The following is a 16,920-nucleotide window of genomic DNA, read 5'->3' as shown; positions in this document are numbered from 1 at the left end:
GTGACACCACTGCAACTAGATTCCTTGCATCGGCTTTTCTCCTCTGACCTCGTTTTCAAAAGACAGTGAGTCACGTGCCAAACTTCTTCCTCATCCAGTGTTCCTGCTATAAACCAATATATGATGCTTCCTGCCTGTCATTCGGTGTTGGCCGAAGATATTTAGCCAGGAACTTAGTACTTAAAGGGACACTAAAGAGAAACAGGAAGTTCAGCTGGAATAAAAGAGGGACCTTCAGGAATGCATGCAGTTTTTGTTGTGTGCAAAAATATGAGTTATTAGCGGAGAAATTCGTAAACAAAGACCAAATATTTCTTCCTCAATTTCTCTCACCCCAGATTTGGCGCTGAAGTAGTGTCGTCACAGATTGCATTGCTCTCAGCGAATCAGAATGCGCTATGATACGTCACTGCCTGCGTAAACGGCCAAGGCGCTGGATGCATCATGGCTGCATGCATGGTCGCTGCGTTTGCGTTCGCCACGATGGATACCGTTGCTGCCGCTGAACCTTGCAACGAAGAGCTTGCCAGGGAAGCATGACTGCATTTCAGCGATATTCAGTGAAACGGAGCGCGAAATTATCCTCCGTGCTCGAGCGGTAGGTGTTTCCGCGTGCGATGGCGGTGAGCCGCCGGCCGTGCCGGTGGAAAGCAGAGCTTCGTTTTCGTCGATGGAAGGCGAAGCGTGCGGTCCGCCAGGCGACGATGTTCCCGACAAAACAAGCGTAGAAAGTTGCGCACGTACTCGATATGGTTATTTCGTAGCTTTATTTAATGACATTCAGCACTCACTGAGCCGCCAGTTTGCTGCTGCAGGGGCACCGGTAGGGGTATTGATGAAGGCCGCATTGAGGGAACAGCTGCTCGAGAAAGAACTGGCCTCTGGGGCACGCCAAGATACTTTCCGAGGGCAAGATTATACACATAATCCAAGGGCGAGAAATGCAGAGAGCACACCATGGGTTTCTCTGGCTCTTTTGCCGTTTTATCATCGGCAGAGCACTGAGCCATTGCGAACGCCGGGGAGCCGGGGCTCTCCGCGCGACACCACATGAAAGGACACAATCGAGTCAACACTGCCACTGCCCCTGAACAAGCGCCTTGGGCCATTTATACAGCCCTCAACACTACACACACGAGGCATTTTCTGGCTGTTTCCCGCGAAGTCAACGTTCTTGGAGCCACGCAACACACAACCAAACACCGTAGAGCGGAACAGGCGCGGCCGACGATGCATTGACCAAAAACGAAACTACGAAACTATCACGGCCGCATGTATCGCTATGCCATTTTTTTTTCTTATTTATTTAATTTTGTGCTAAACTTGTAATTCCTCGCTTGAAACGGTTTAAAAAGTTGGCAAATGCTGTTTATGTACGTTTAAGGCGTATTTCATTTTGCGTTTTATTAACAGTGATAAATCGCTCTCGACCAATCGCGACCGGCCTGCATTTGTAATCTCCGACGTCACGAACGTGTAGTGCGAGAATTTCGAAGGGGCGTCAGCACCTATCCTTCAGTCTTTCGCTATTTTCTCGCTTATTAAACATCTGTTCGCAGTAAGAATGGTATGGCTGTGATCGTGAAAGGATAATCTACCATTTAAGCTCAACTTCCGGTTTCTCTTTAGTGTCCCTTTAATGCTGAAACTAGGTGAGAAGATTTTTTTTCTGGTATGTTGCCTGTAGGCAACACTCGTCAATAAAGGGTTAAAAGGGTTTGTAAGTAGCGGGGACAATGAATTTGATAATGCCCGTGGTAGAGAAGGTATATAAATTTAAGTTTAGAAATTCTTCTATGGTTTCTTAGTAGTTCAAGATTTGCTCTTTTTACTAGGCTAGTTGGGCTACTGTATCGGGAGTAGTACGAGTAGATGAAGCGTGCTGCTAATTTCTGGATATTATTGATTTACTCAGTTAAGTATTTTTGAAATATGCCCTATATTATGTCTGCTTATTGTAATACTGGTATTACTGGAGTTTTGTAGGCATTTAGGTTAACTGATGATGGTGCGTCACGCAGTCATCTTTTAAAGAAAAGCAATTTTCTAAGGGCTCGCTCACAAATTCAACTAGTGTGTGGTTCCTAGCTTAAATTACTCAGTGTGACTCCTAAATGTTAGACCTCATCGTTAATAGCAATTTCAGTTGTGTCCAATTTGTATGTGAAGTTATAGGCTTCTTTTTTATTGGCGACTTTAATACATTTGCTTTTATTGGCGTTCAGCTTCGTGCCCCATTTCGAGCTCCACGCTTGTATGTTTGTTAGGGAATTTTGAAGTTTAATTTGGTCATCCGGATTGTTTACAGTTGTGTACACTACACAGTCTTCTGCAAAAAGACGCATTAGTATGTGTGATTGAATGCAAAATTATATATCATTGATGTAAAGAAGGAATAAGATGGGTGCTAGAACCGAGCCTTGCGGTACTCCTGAGTAGACATCTAAACATTCTGTAACGCTGTTGTTTATGACAACACTCTGTTTTCGGTGTTGCAAGAAGCGGGAGGTCCATTATATAATTTTGCTGTCGATTACGAAGGCCGGAAGTCTTGTAATTAAGTCATGATGTGGAGCTAAGTCAAAAGCTTTCAAGAAGTCAAGGAAGACTCGTCAATCTGAGCACCTTTGTTAATTGCATTAAAGAAATCATGTGTTATCTACGCAAGTTGTGTTGTGGATGAGAAGCAATGTTGGAAGCCATGTTGTTGACGGAAAAGGACATTGTTAATTTCCAGGTGAGTTATAATAGCTTTAAATATATGTTCGAATAATTTACAACACGTACTTGTCAATGAGACGGGTCGATAGTTGTTAAGTTCGAGTTTAGATCCAGACTTATGAATGTGAATAATTTTTGCATGTTGCCAGTCTTGTGGAATTTCTAATGTTTCTAGGGATGTTCCATAAATTTCGTGCAAATACATTGGCACTGCGTTAGCATATTGGTTCAAAAAGGCGTTTGAAATGTCATCCGGCCCGGAGGATTTCTTCACATCCAGGTTTCGCATAAGAGACATAAAACTCCCTATTGACTTATGTTTAACCTAGGCATTGCTTGTTTGAACGAGTTAGGAGACATCGAAGTGTTTGTAACTTCCCTTGCAAAGACAGAGGGGAAATTGGTGTTAAATGCTGTGGCGATGGATTCAGGATCCGTGAATCTTGGTTTGAGAGAAACAATTTGGGTTATGCAAGGTTTTTCGTTAGATATATATCGCCAAAACTTATGCGGATTGTTGTGCGTAAACGATGGAAGGGCAGTGTCATGAAATCGAGATTAAGCTTCTCGAACTTTTTCGTACATACTATTGGTAAGGCCGTCGAGATCTTGCGTCACGCCTGTTTTGCGCCTGCGCCTAATTTTTCGTTTCAGTTGAATTATATCACGCGTGACCCACGGATGATGCCTGTTAGTGCGTTTGTTACGAGACGGAACAAAATTCCTTTCACAGAAATATACAAGATTCTTAAATTTCATAATTTCGTAATGTTCAATAGCCTGGCAAGGGCACAAGAATTGAGGATCGCCAGTCATCCTTTAGAGTCTGTAAAGGAGTACATTTATCTAGGTCAATTACTCACAGGGAACCCTGTGAGTAATTGCAATAGAATAAACTTACAAAAGAATAAAATTGGGTTGAAGTGCATACGGCAGGCATTGTCAAATCCTGACTGGGAGCTTACCACTGTCGTTGAAAAGAAAAGTGTACAACCATTGCATTCTACAGGTGCTAAAATATGGGGCAAAAACTTGCAGGTTAACAAAGAAGCTCGAGAACAAGTTAAGGACCGCACAAAGAGCGATGGGATGAAAATTGTTAGCCCTAATGTTAAGAGACAGGGAGACAGTGGTGTGGATCAGAAAGCAAACTTGATAGCGGATATTATAGCTGACATTAAGAGAAAGAAATGGAGCTGGGCAAGCCATGTAATGCGTAGGGTAGATAACCGGTGGACCATTAGAGCTTAATAAAACTTGTTGGGCTATAGTTGGTGCATGCTTCATATAACGGAAAGACACAACGCACCAAGAAAAATAGAGGCAAATCTCTTTTTCTTGGTGTGTTGTGTCTTTCCGTTATATGGACCATTAGAGTTACAGAATGGGTTCCAAGAGCACGGAAGTGCAGTCGAGGACGGCCTAAAACTAGGTGGGGGGATGAAGTTAGGAAATTTGCTGGCCCGAGTTGGAATCAGCTAGTGCAAGGTTATTTGAGGTCGCAGGGCGAGGGCTTACTCCTGTAGTTGCCATAAATATAGGCTGATGTTATATATATATATATATATATATATATATATATATATCCTAAAGGTGTTTCTTGGAAGAGCTCGAACGAACTTTTGAACGTAGTTGTACATTCCTCGCCAGTAGTAGCATTGTCGGAGGCGCTGGTAGGTTTTGAAACGTTCTGAGTGTGCACACTGTGGATCAGAGTGGAACGATGCGCAGATCTCAGAACGGAGGCTTCGAGGTAATACTAATAACCACTGGCGGCCGTCAGAGGTGTAATTGCGTCGGTGAAGCAGGTCGTCGGGAATGGAGAAATGGCGAGCTTGACGGCCCAACGCACGAGTGGTTGGCTGCGATGACGGATCAGCAAGGAAGTCTATGATGGAGGCAATCCAGGGGTCCTTGCGCTGCTCGGAAGCGATAGTCCCAATGTCGACGGAAGAAACGTCAAGCTGGGATAGTGAGCAGCAGGCATTGTCGTCAGGCAAGGAAGAATGTGAGGGCTTCAGCGTCAGCATGCTGACGTCCGTTGCGGTACAGCACGCGGATATCGTAATCCTGTAAGCGAAGCGCCCAGCGGGCGAGACGGCCTGAGGGATCCTTCAATGACGACAACCAGCAAAGTGCATGGTGGTCCGTGAGGACATCAAATTGGCGACCATACAAATAGGGCCGGAACTTAGTAATCGCCCAGATGATTGCCAGACATTCTTTTTCCGTGACGCTGTAATTGGTCTCGGCTTTAGTAAGCGTACGGCTTGCATATGCCACAACATATTCAGGAAACCCTTCTTTGCGCTGCGCTAGAACAGCGCCGAGGCCAACACCGCTGGCATCTGTGTGTACCTCAATAGGTGCCGTTGGGTCGTAGTGGCGCAAAATGGGTGGAGACGTCAGTAAACGACGGAGCTTAGTGAACGCCTCGTTGCACTCGGACGACCACGATTGGAGGGGCCCGTTGCTTCCAAGGAGCTTCGTCAGGGGCGATATAACGGCGGCGAAATTGCGAATAAAGCGCCTGAAGTAGAAACACAAGCCTACGAAACTGCGTAGCTCCTTGGCGGACGTCGGTTTAGGGAATTCGGTGACGGCACGAAGTTTGGATGGATCGGGGAGGATTCCATCCTTCGAGACGACGTAACCTAGTATCGTGAGCTGCCGCGCTGCAAATCGGCACTTCTTTAGGTTCAGTTGGAGGCCAGCGTTTGCTAAGCACGTGAAACACGCCGTAGGCGTTGAAGGTGCGTGGTGAAGCCAGAGGCAAAAACAACGACGTCGTCGAGATAACATAAGCACGTGTGCCACTTCAAACTGCGCAGAACTGTGTCCATCATGCGTTCAAAGGTTGATGGCGCATTACAAAGTCCAAACGGCATGACGTTAAATTTGTATAAGCCGTCGGGTGTGACAAAGGCTATCTTCGGCCTATCGACGTCAGCCATGGGTACTTGCCAATATCCGGAGCGTAAATCTAGCGATGAAAAGAATTCTGCTCCTTGTAGGCTCTTGATAGCGTCATCGATTCGCGGCAGCGGGTATACATCTTTGCGAGTGATCTTGTTCAGGCGGCGATAGTCTACACAGAACCATACCGAGCCGTCTTTTTTCGTAACAAGGATGACAGGAGATGCCCATGGACTGTTCGAGGGTCGGATCACTTCGCGGCGAAGCATATCGTCCACTTGCTCATTAATCACATGACGTTCTGTGGCATCAGAGACGTAATATGGGCGTTGCCGCAATGGCGGTTGGGAGCCGGTGTCAATATGGTGCGTGACCGCAGACGTCCGGCCCAGGGACGGTTGCCCGACATCAAAAGAAGAACGAAATTCTTCTAAGATGCGCAGAAGCTGAGAACGCTGAGCTGGGGTGAGACCATCGGCAATTGATGAATCGAACACACCTGTGGGCAAAGGGTCGGACGTAGAGAGCGAACCGAGCGTGTTGTAACTGGCGCAGGACGTGGCTTCGGGAACATTCGTAATTTGTACGTCGTCGATCACCTCCACACGGCCAAGACATTCGCCTTGAAGCAGCATCACGGGGTATGAGAAGGGGTTACAGACGAAAATAGCTGTGGAGCCTTGCTTGACGTTCACAGTCGCAAAAGGTCGCAGTCGCAAAAGCAGCAGACCTTTTCAAGCATAAAATCGGCCAGACGGAGAAAGTAGGGCGACGGCGTCAGAGAGGCTGCTGCAATGCATTGAGACAATCACTGACGAGTTGGGAGGAACGCTGGTGTCGTGCCTGACGAGAAGTTTGTTCGCAAAAGAAGCATTATCGGCAGGCGTCATATCTGAGATCGGCGACAGTTCTAGTTCGGCCCGTGCGCAATGAATAACAGCATTGTGGTGGGCGAGAAAGTCCCACCCCAGGATAACTTCGAGGGACCACGAAGAAATCACAATAAATTCGATGGCGTATACAACGTCCTCGATGAGAACACGAGCGGTGCACGCCGCTAGCGGATGAATATACTGTACGCCTGCTCTGCGGAGGGAGAATCCGGCAAGGGGCGTCGTGACCTTTCGAAGTAAGCGACAAAGCTTTGCGTCCATAACTGACACAGCGGCTCCGGTATCCACGAGGGCATATGTGCACACACCGTCAACTAACACGTCTATTACATTGGTCGGGCTACGTTGAGGACTTTCGCGTTTAGACGGCGTCGCAGCCCTTGCCTCATGGACTGCGACGATTAGTTTTCCTCATCCCGAGCTACGGGACGAGGCCGCATCGGTGATGGGGAGCGTCGGCGTGGAGAAGGTGAGCGGCGGATGTTGGCAGACCGGCGGAATGGTGGTGATGGAGCCCGAGGTTCGTCGTCGTAATATGGGAGCGGAGAACCCACCATAGCACTTGGCGCATATGGTGTAGCGCTAGGCGACTGCACGCGGCTACAGTGGCGTGCGACGTGGCCTGCGTAGCCGCACGCAAAACATATCGGCCGATTGTCCGCCGTACGCCACCAAGTCGCTGCGGCAGGTCCCATTCATGCGGGAGGACGTGCTGGACGTGGCGGCTGGTGAAGTGCTTGCACGGCAGGCTGTTGTCGGGGCATAGCGAGGACTTCGGCGTACGTGAGAGGTCCCCGTTGAGGGAGTTGTTGAGGCTGGGTGATGACTTCCGCGTAGCTCAGTGGCATTGTTATCGGGATCTGTTGGGGCCTGGCCATGACTTCGGCGTAGCTATGAGGCGCAGCCGCAGGAACGTGCTGGTGGTGCTCAGGCAAAACCTCGTGCAGTTCTTGCGCTATGACGCGGCGAAGCGGAGGCGCAAAACTCGACGTTGGCGCGTGTACCGGCTGCGGCTGTGCAAACTCCATCAATGAGAGTTGCCGCGCAACTTCTTCGCGGACGAACGCCTTCATTTCTGCGAGCAAAGTTGTCTGGTCGTACATGGCAGCCAAACCAGCGAGGTGTTCGTCACGCGGTAGAGATCGACGGGTCAGTGATCGCTGCCTGCGGAGTTCTTCATAGCTCTGGCACAGTGTGATAATTTCGGCCACAGAGCGAGGACTTTTGGCCAGCAACATGTTAAAGGCGTCGTCTTCTATGCCCTTCAGGATGTTGCGAATTCGATCAGACCCCGCCATGGTCGAATCGACTTCCTGCATAGGTCCAGGACATCTTCAATATAACAGGTGAATGTTTCTCCTGGCTGTTGAGCTCGTTCTCGCAAACGCTGCTCGGCACGCAGCTTGCGAACAGCTGGACGTCCAAACACATTGGCGAGGGAAGTCTTAAATTCGGACCATGTCTGGAACTCTCCTTCATGGTTGTTATACCACAGGCTGGCCACTCCAACGAGGTAGAACAGAACACAGCTCACTTTGGCCGCGTCGTCCCACTTGTTATGGCCGCTTACCCTGTCGTACGCCGTGAGCCATTCGTCCACGTCAGTGTCGTCCGCTCCAGTGTAGATAGGAGGGTCGCGATGACGAGGCACCCCGGGACACGCAGTGGGTGCGGGAGGAGGCGTTTGCTGGGAGGCGTCTTGGGGCATGGTAGATGGTAGGGTGCGGGACCGGAGTTCCAGGATGATTGTCTGAGGTTACCCCGCACCTCCACCAATTCTAAAGGTATTTATTGGAAGAGCTCGGAGCAGCGCAACGTCGACGGGCAGGGCAGTTACAACTTCAAAGCACGAGAGCAGTTGCTGAGCGAGAGCGCTCGACCCACTAGCACTGAACCCACTAGTGTCTGTCTTCTTCGCTACAATATATATATACAGGGTCTTTCAGCGAACACTTTCAAAAATTCTTAAAGGTTGCCTGTGGCAGATAGCACAATTCTAGTTCATGAGCTGGCCTACTCGAAGAGGCGGACATTACTTGCACAAGAAATTTAAATGCATAATCAAATAATTGCCAAAAATTCAATAATTCAGTATTTAACCCATATGATGGCCCATATTCTGATGATGGCCCATAATCTGATGGCCTATATTGCAATTTACAAATTGCAGCCGTGGAGTTCGCAAGGCGCATCCACTTGGAACGAATTCTCAGGATGACACCAGTTTCGAGATATTAATTCCCGAACTTTGCGGCGAAATGCATTGGCGTTCCAGTTAGTTTCTTAACAAAACGTCGCTTTATGCATTGAAGCGCAAAATTAACTGGAACGCCAATTCATTTCTCCGGAAAATTCGGGAATTAATATCTCGAAACTGGTGTCATCCAGAGAATTAATTCCAACTGGATCCGCCTTGCGAACTACACGGCTACAATTTGTGAATGGCCATATGGGTCATCAGGTAATTAGTTAAAAACTTAATTAGTGAACTTTTGTTGATTAGTTGATTATGCATTTCAATTTTTTGGGCAAGCAATGTCCGCCTCTTCGACTTGACCAGCTCATGAATTAGAATTGAGCTATCTGCCACAGGCAACCTTAAATAAATTTTGAAAGTGTTCGCTGAAACACCCTGTATATATATATATATATATATATATATATATATATATACAGCGTGTCGCAGCTATCACGCAGCGCGATTAAAAAAAAGAGGAACGGCGTTACGCGAAGCCAACCTAGTGCGTGTTATTTGCAGTACAGTGGAGCAGCCGCCAGTAATTTTTGAGTTACTCATATTTAGTTAATTATTTGTAATTAATTATCTAACTCGAGAAGTACTGGCCTAATTATCAAAGTGACAATGAGAAAGTTGTCGAGCAACATGAAAAACTCCCGATACAGCTTTCTGTTGCTCAATACGTGCTACATAAATGTGTTTTTCCGAGTGTGAAAGACGCCCGCGAATACACCCAGAATTGCCGCACGACTGGCTGCTCGAAGCACTGTGCGTGTATACGCGGGCTTTTTTCATGCTCGGAAAAACACTTTCACGTAGCACGTATTGTTAACGTAGCACGTATATATATATATATATATATATATATATATATATATAATGCCTACTTTTAGGCACTGTGAACATATGTGCGCCGGCGATCACAAAGGCGGTTGCATCATGTCGTCGCCTTTGCGGTTATCACTTTCTCTAACAGGAACAAAGTTGGTGGAACTGCGATAAAATCATCTGCCACCCCGGCGTTTTGGGGTGGCGCCTTCTGGTAACGTATCTTAACTTACCGTCCTCCTAGTTCGCCCACGGCATTTCGCGTAGCAGGAAATAGGGTAGATGAAGTGTGTGTCCCGCATCAGAGCCCTGGCCAGCAGTTTCGAACCACACCTGCGCTCGTCTTCTTCATTGAGTCGTCACTGTCACTCTCCTCGAGGATGGATGTTTCCCAGATTGTTAGTTACCACAAATGAAAAGTGCACGGCACTGAGGTGGCTGTCTATTTCGGACTGTGAGCGCGACAGACAGGGCTGCTACAAAATGCCGCATCAACTGCTCCTTGCTCTAAAAAAGTATTTTTCGACGTGATCAGCAGATATATGGCATCGAAGAGCCCACCGCTATCAAAGCTGACCCTAGCCGTGACCATAATAACGTAGCCGCGTTTCTCGCGGCTACGTTGGTGCTTTCTCAAAACATGATGCAATTTCACCAAACGCTTCGATGTACCAACCCCTCTGACGTCATCGATACCCACACATCTGAATCTGTCCACGTACATTCATCTTTTTTTTACGGCGATATTCTGATTGGAGCTCACGGTATCTATCCCTAATTTTTTTCAAAGTCTGTAGAATCATCTACTGTTCCAATACTCTGGAAATGTGCTAAGGTTGTTCCCATTCAGAAAGACGGTAATAAGCAGTTAATGTCTAACTACAGACCTATTTCTTTAATATCAACATCTTGCAAACTATTGGAACACATTATTCATAAATATATCATTGAGTACATATCTAAACATAATGCTCTCTCGCATGCTCAACATGGCTTCCGTTCTGGATTCTCAACGGTAACACAACTTCTAGAATTCGCCCATGATATTGCAACCACGCTTAATCTTAGAGGACAGCTTGATACCATTTTCATTGATTACAGTAAAGCTCTTGATACAGTGCGTCATAAAAAAACTTCTCACTAAACTCAATGCAATAATTCATGATTATAAACTACTAGGTTGGACACAGGACCACCTAAGTACAAGAACCCAGTTTGTTGCATTTAACCATGTTCATTCAGCTCGTGTCGATGTTACATCCGGTGTACCACAGGGGTCTGTCTTGGGTCCTTTGCTGTTTATTCTCTATGTAAAGGACGTCGTTGAAGTAACTACGGGCACTTCTGTCAAAATAAGACTATATGCTGAAGGCTGCGTCCTTTATTCTACTATAACCAGTAATCATGATCAGTTAGAGTTGAATGAAGTCTTCGCCCGTTTTTGCGAATGGAGCAGAACATGGCAAATGTCACTTAATTTTAAGAAAACCGTTTCAATGACTTTTTCAAATAAAAAACAACCATTACGATTTACATATTTTAATGAAGCGCAGAAGCTTGCGAGCGTCCACACGTTCAAATACCTTCGTGTTACTTACTCCCCTGATTTGAAATGGCATGCTCACATAAAATGTATAACCAACAAGTCGTTGAGAAAATTGGGTTTTCTTTAAAGAAATTTACGAGATGCAACTAAATAATGTAAATTGACGGCATACAGATCACTAATAAGGCCTCTACTTGAGTACGCGTTGGTATTGTGGTCACCACATCATTCGAAAGACAGACATGCTTGAGTCTACTCAGAAAAAAAGCCATAAGATTTATATATAATCGTTATGACCGCCTTTTCTTACCGAGATCACATGCTACTAAGCTGCTACTAAAACCTCTGGCCCATAGACGTACTTCTGACCGTGTTGTTCTGCTACATAAAATTGCTCATGGGAAAACTTATGTCAATGCACCTATTGTTTTCACAAAACCTTCTTCTCGGCCCACCAGAAGACGTCATCGTCTTAACATTGTTCCCTTGAATTCATTGATTGATTGTTTTAGGTTTTCCTTTTTTCCACATACAATTGCGATCTGTAATGGCCTTGAGGGGTCCTTGCGCGAGCTAATGAGTGATGAACTTGCCGACCTATTTCCTAATTATGTTCATTAATAAACTAGCTCTTCCTGATATTGGTTTTTCTATATTGTTTGTTTTATTTTTTCTACTAAAATGTATTCTTCAATTGATTGACATATATGTGCACTCACTCCTGCAATATCTTGCAATGCAAGATGGTAGTATTTGCAAACAAATAAATAAATAAATCTGCGCACAGACGTCATGCAAGCTCATTTCCGCCAACGACGTTCAGTCGACTTAATGCTGCCGATGGTCTGCTTTAAATAAAGCGTTAGACGTGTTTTGCATTGCATAGCTGATCTTTCCCACTAACGTCGATTAGAACCACTCATAAAATGGTGGGGAAATAAATGTTGTATCGATAGCGCGCATACAATGCTCGCGCCAGGATGTTGTTGTCGGTGCTCCTGTATTTAAATGTTCGTTCTGCACATGTGCAAGACTGCTTCATTTGTACGTATATTCACGCAAGATGTTGTGGAGTACAGTGTTGATTTGATGGTGCCAGCAGGCAGCACTGATAGTAAAGCTGTTCTGGAAGAACGTCTCGGCATCCGTTACATTAAAGGGACACTAAAGAGAAACCGGAAGTTGAGCTGAAATGGTAGATTATCCTTTCACGATCACAGCCATACCATTCTTACTGCAAACAGATGTTTAATAGGCGAGAAAATAGCGAAAAACTGAAGGATAGGTGCTGACGCCCCTTCGAATTTCCCGCACTACACGTTCTGACGTCGGAGATTACAAATGCGGGCCGGTCGCGATTGGTCGAGAGCGATTTATCGCTGTTAATAAAATGCAAAATGAAATACACCTTAAACGTACATAAACAGCATTTGCCAACTTTTTAAACCGTTTCAAGCGAGGAAGTACAAGTTTAGCACAAAATTAAATAAGAAAAAATGGCATGGCGATACATCCGGTCGTGATAGTTTCGTAGTTTCGTTTTTGGTCAATGCATCGTCGCGCGCGCCTGTTCCGCTCTACGGTGTATGGTTCCGTGTTGCGTGGCTCAAAAAACGTTGACTTCGCGGGAAACAGCCAGAAAATGCCTCGTGTGTGTAGTGTTGAGGGCTGTATAAATGGCCCAAGGCGCTTGCTCAGGGGCAGCGGGCAGCGGCAGTGTTGACTCGATTGTGTCCTTTCATGTGGTGTCGCGCGGTGAGCCCCGGCTCCCCGGCGTTCGCAATGGCTCAGTGCTCTGCCGATGATCAAACGGCAAAAGAGCCAGAGAAACCGATGGTGTGCTCTCTGCATTTCTCGCCCTCGGATTATGTGTATAATCCTGCCCTCGGAAAGTATCTTGGCGTGCCCCAGAGGCCAGTGCTTTCTCGAGCAGCTGTTCCCTCAATGCGGCCTTCATCAAACCCCCTTCCGGTTCCCCTGCACCAGCAAACTGGCGGCTCGGTGAGTGCTGAATGTCATTAAATAAAGCCACGAAATAACCATACCGAGTACGTGCGCAACTTTCTACGCTTGTTCTGTCGGGAACATCGTCGCCTGGCGGACCGGACGCTTCGCATTCCGTCGACGAAAACGACGCTCTCCGCCGGCGCGGCCGGCGGCTCACCGCCATCGCACGCGGAAACACCTACCGCTCGAGCACGGAGGATAATTTCGCGCTCCGTTTCACTGAATATCGCTGAAATGCAGTCCTGCTTCCCTGGCGAGCTCTTCGTTGCAAGGTTCAGCTGCAGCAACGGTATCCATCGCGGTGAACGCAAACGCAGCGACCATGCATGCAGCCATGATGCATCCAGTGCCTCGGCCGTTTACGCAAGCGGTGACGTATCATGGCGCATTCTGATTCGCCGAGAGCAATGAAATCTGTGACGACATTGCTTCAGCACCAAATCTGGCGTGAGAGAAATTGAGGAAGAGATATTTGGTCTTTGTTTACGAATTTCTCCGCTTATAACTCATATTTTTGCACCCAACAAAAACTGCATGCATTCCTGAAGGTCCCTCTTTTATTCCAGCTGAACTTCCTGTTTCTCTTTAGTGTCCCTTTAACTTTCGCGTTAGGACCTATTCCTCTGATAGAGGGAACAACTAATGTTTTTACGACAAGGGTTAGATTACTGTAGATGTTGAATGCACATGAAAATAGTATTAAATATTATGCCTCGTCATGCTGAGAACACAAAGGAATTGTCACCAACTAAGCATATAATCAAAAACGAGTGTAAATACTCGTAAACGGGGTCGGATGTGATTCTCTGCGTCGCTGTCGCCCTCTGCCTCGCCGTCGCCAAATTTCATGCAAGATAACTGCCGCGACATCCACCAGATGGCGCTTAATGCCCGAGTTGAGTGTATTCAGTGTAAAACGATGCATTGGGGGAACTACAGAATGGGTTCAGGCCAGGCAGACGCTTAGAGGATAATAAGTTTGTACTAACTCAGTGCATAGAAATTTCAGTAGCTCAGAAAAGACCTTTATCGATAGCATTTCTAGATATAAAGGAGCTTATGACAACGTACACAGGGAATTGTTATGGGATACATGACGAAGGCATAGATGAAGATTTCGTGGAGCTGCCGAGGGAGATATATAGAGACAATTAACTAAGTACAAGTGATATGGGAAGGTCGAAAAGGTAATGAAATGGTGGGAATTCACCAAGGATTGAAGCAAGGATGCCCTCTGTCACCATTGTTGTTCACGCTTTACGTTAAGGGTATAGAAAGACGACTGGAAAACAGCGAATTAGGTTTTGATTTATCCTACATGTGTAATGGACAAATGGTGCAACAGAAGGTCCCTGGACTAATGTATGCGGACGACATAGGGCTGGTAGCGGGCAATACAACAGATTTACATACACTTGCGAATATCTGTGGTAACGCAGCGACAAATCTAGGCCTTAAGTTTAGCACAGAGAAATCAGGAATTATGATCTTTAATGAAGAGACGAGTAACTTCGGGGTGTCAATTCAGCAGCAAGTAATACCCATATTGAAGCAATATAAGTACCTCGGCGTACACATAAACGAAGGAAAGAATTACTCAAGCAACCACCAAGGTAATCTGAAAATAAAGGGGAAGCGGAATGCAGCAATAATGGAGCACAGAGCACTGTGGGGCCACAATAAGTATGAGGTGGTGCGTAGAATCTGGAAAGAATTAATGACACAAGCGCTAACGTTCGCAAATGTCATTCTGTGCTTAAAATAGAATGTCTTGTCGGGGTTGGAAGCTAACCAAAGAGTGGTTAGCCGGTTGGCTAACCAATCTTTTGTGGTAAAACCACAAATGTGGTTTTTCATTGTGGTTCAGAGCCCACGTAAAACCCCAAATGTGGTTTTACGTGGGCTCTGAACCATTTGTAGTAAAACCACAAATGAGACAGTGCAGGGGGACATCACTTGGGCCTCTTATAAAGTCAGGGAACTGCAGAGCAAATTTACTTTTGAAGACACAGGAAAATGGATCAAAATAAATGGGCGGCGAAACTGCTCAAGTAGCCGTACCTGAAAAGCGTGGACACATAATGAAGGAAGAGGTCAAGAAAGTTGGCAACCAGGTACAGGGTGAAAGTGTAAATAGACAATCAGTGTCGAGTCATGAGAAAGAAAGTGGCAGAGACAGCGAATTGGATGCGAAGAGTGGAAACAAAACAGACCGTGGAGGTTGACAAGAATTGGAAGAAAGACATTAGAAAGGAAATTCTGTATGATAACTCAAAGGCTAGTGCCTTGCTATTCGAGGCTTGAGCTGGTTGCCTAAGCACCAACACATACCGGAGGAAGCATTCGCAACTAGATGAGGCATGTGTATGCAGCAGTAAAGATCCGGAGACCACTCAGCACATCCTAATGGTATGTGAAGGTATTTACTCAGCGAGGCCCGTACGTAAGCCTTCCAGAAGCGCTTCGGTTTAAAGTGGACGGAAGCCTCAACCGGTCAGCAGTCGAGATAAGCAAGAGATGTTTAGAGTATTATTTTATCTCATATTTTATTTCCGTTTACCTTACAGGCCTCAACAGAGGTGCTGTGTAGAGAGGGTCAAATGCAAAATTCTATACAAAGTAGGATAAAAAAAAACATAACAGCAAGTTAGAGGTAAGTACAAAACTCGTGATCTCAGATATTAGGTTACAAGATATTACAATTCGAAAGAAATGATATGAAGTACAATACAATTGTGCATCATGGAACACAATAAGGGAACTGCACAAAGTTTTATACATATGCAACAAAAAATGTATGAATCACGAGAACAAACGGACGTGCTGAGTGTTATCAATGAAGGTTGGAAAAAAGCAAGGAAGAGATTGATACGACCGCATTCGTTACAGGCATTGGTGGCAGGTACGAGGTTTAGCTATAAAAGTTTTATAGAAGTTTTAAGGAACAGAAAATGATTAAGGAGATGTAGGCAAAAGGCTAGACTTTTCTGAAAAGCATGTACAGCATACATGTTAGCTCAAGCAGGCTCGGTGAATATTTGTCACCGCCCCGTTTCAAAGCCGATGCCAACAAAACATCTTTATAATAATAATAATAATAATAATAATAATAATAATAATAATAATATAATAATAATAATAATAATAATAATAATGATGATGATGATGATGATGATGATCATCATCATCATCAGGCAGGTGCCTCGATGCACTCACGGCGGTAGGGAGGCTGCGCGCTGTCGTCCTCGAGAGCACGCGGACGCGAAAATGGCGCATCGGCCTTGTCGCAGTCCTAGCGCGGCGTTACGAGGTTTTGAGTCCCTGACGGCAACATGCCGCCGCGCCGCAAGACAGCTGTCGACGCTGAAGAAAGTAAACGCAAGCGCGCCGAGGCCGCTCGCGCTCGACAGACCGGTGCGAGTGCCGTGAAGCTCGTCTCGCCAAAGCACGTGCCAGCAACGCCAAGAAGAAGCTCACTAGGCCTGTTTCGCCCAAATGCGTGATTCGTAGAGTGCGCGAAAAGACCGGCAGGACATCAAGTAGCTTTTAGAGGGTCTCCATGCAGCGGACCAAAATCGCCCTACACAGACGCTTGGCTGCCGGGACTTCTGAAGAGAACAACCGTCTCCTATACATTGCGGGGCGGCCGAGGGGATCAGTGGGGGCCGACGTAATTGCGCGTGAAATACGATACGACTAAAATACAAATAAGTGAATAATAAGCATGAAAAAGAGACATAGAATCCACATTTATTCCTCGAATCAGTTGA

General features: G+C 46.1%; 1 protein-coding gene across 1 annotated transcript in view; it reads left to right on the top strand.

Annotated features, from left to right (window-relative positions):
• Positions 1-16,920, top strand: part of LOC125944182 (uncharacterized) — a 67,533-nt gene that overhangs the window by 3,198 nt on the left and 47,415 nt on the right. The gene's annotated exons all lie outside the window — the stretch shown is intronic.

This window comes from Dermacentor silvarum, chromosome 3 (genome assembly GCF_013339745.2).
Source record: "Dermacentor silvarum isolate Dsil-2018 chromosome 3, BIME_Dsil_1.4, whole genome shotgun sequence".
NCBI classification, from domain to species: Eukaryota; Metazoa; Arthropoda; class Arachnida; order Ixodida; family Ixodidae; genus Dermacentor; species Dermacentor silvarum.
This window is presented reverse-complemented; position numbering and strand designations above follow the sequence as displayed.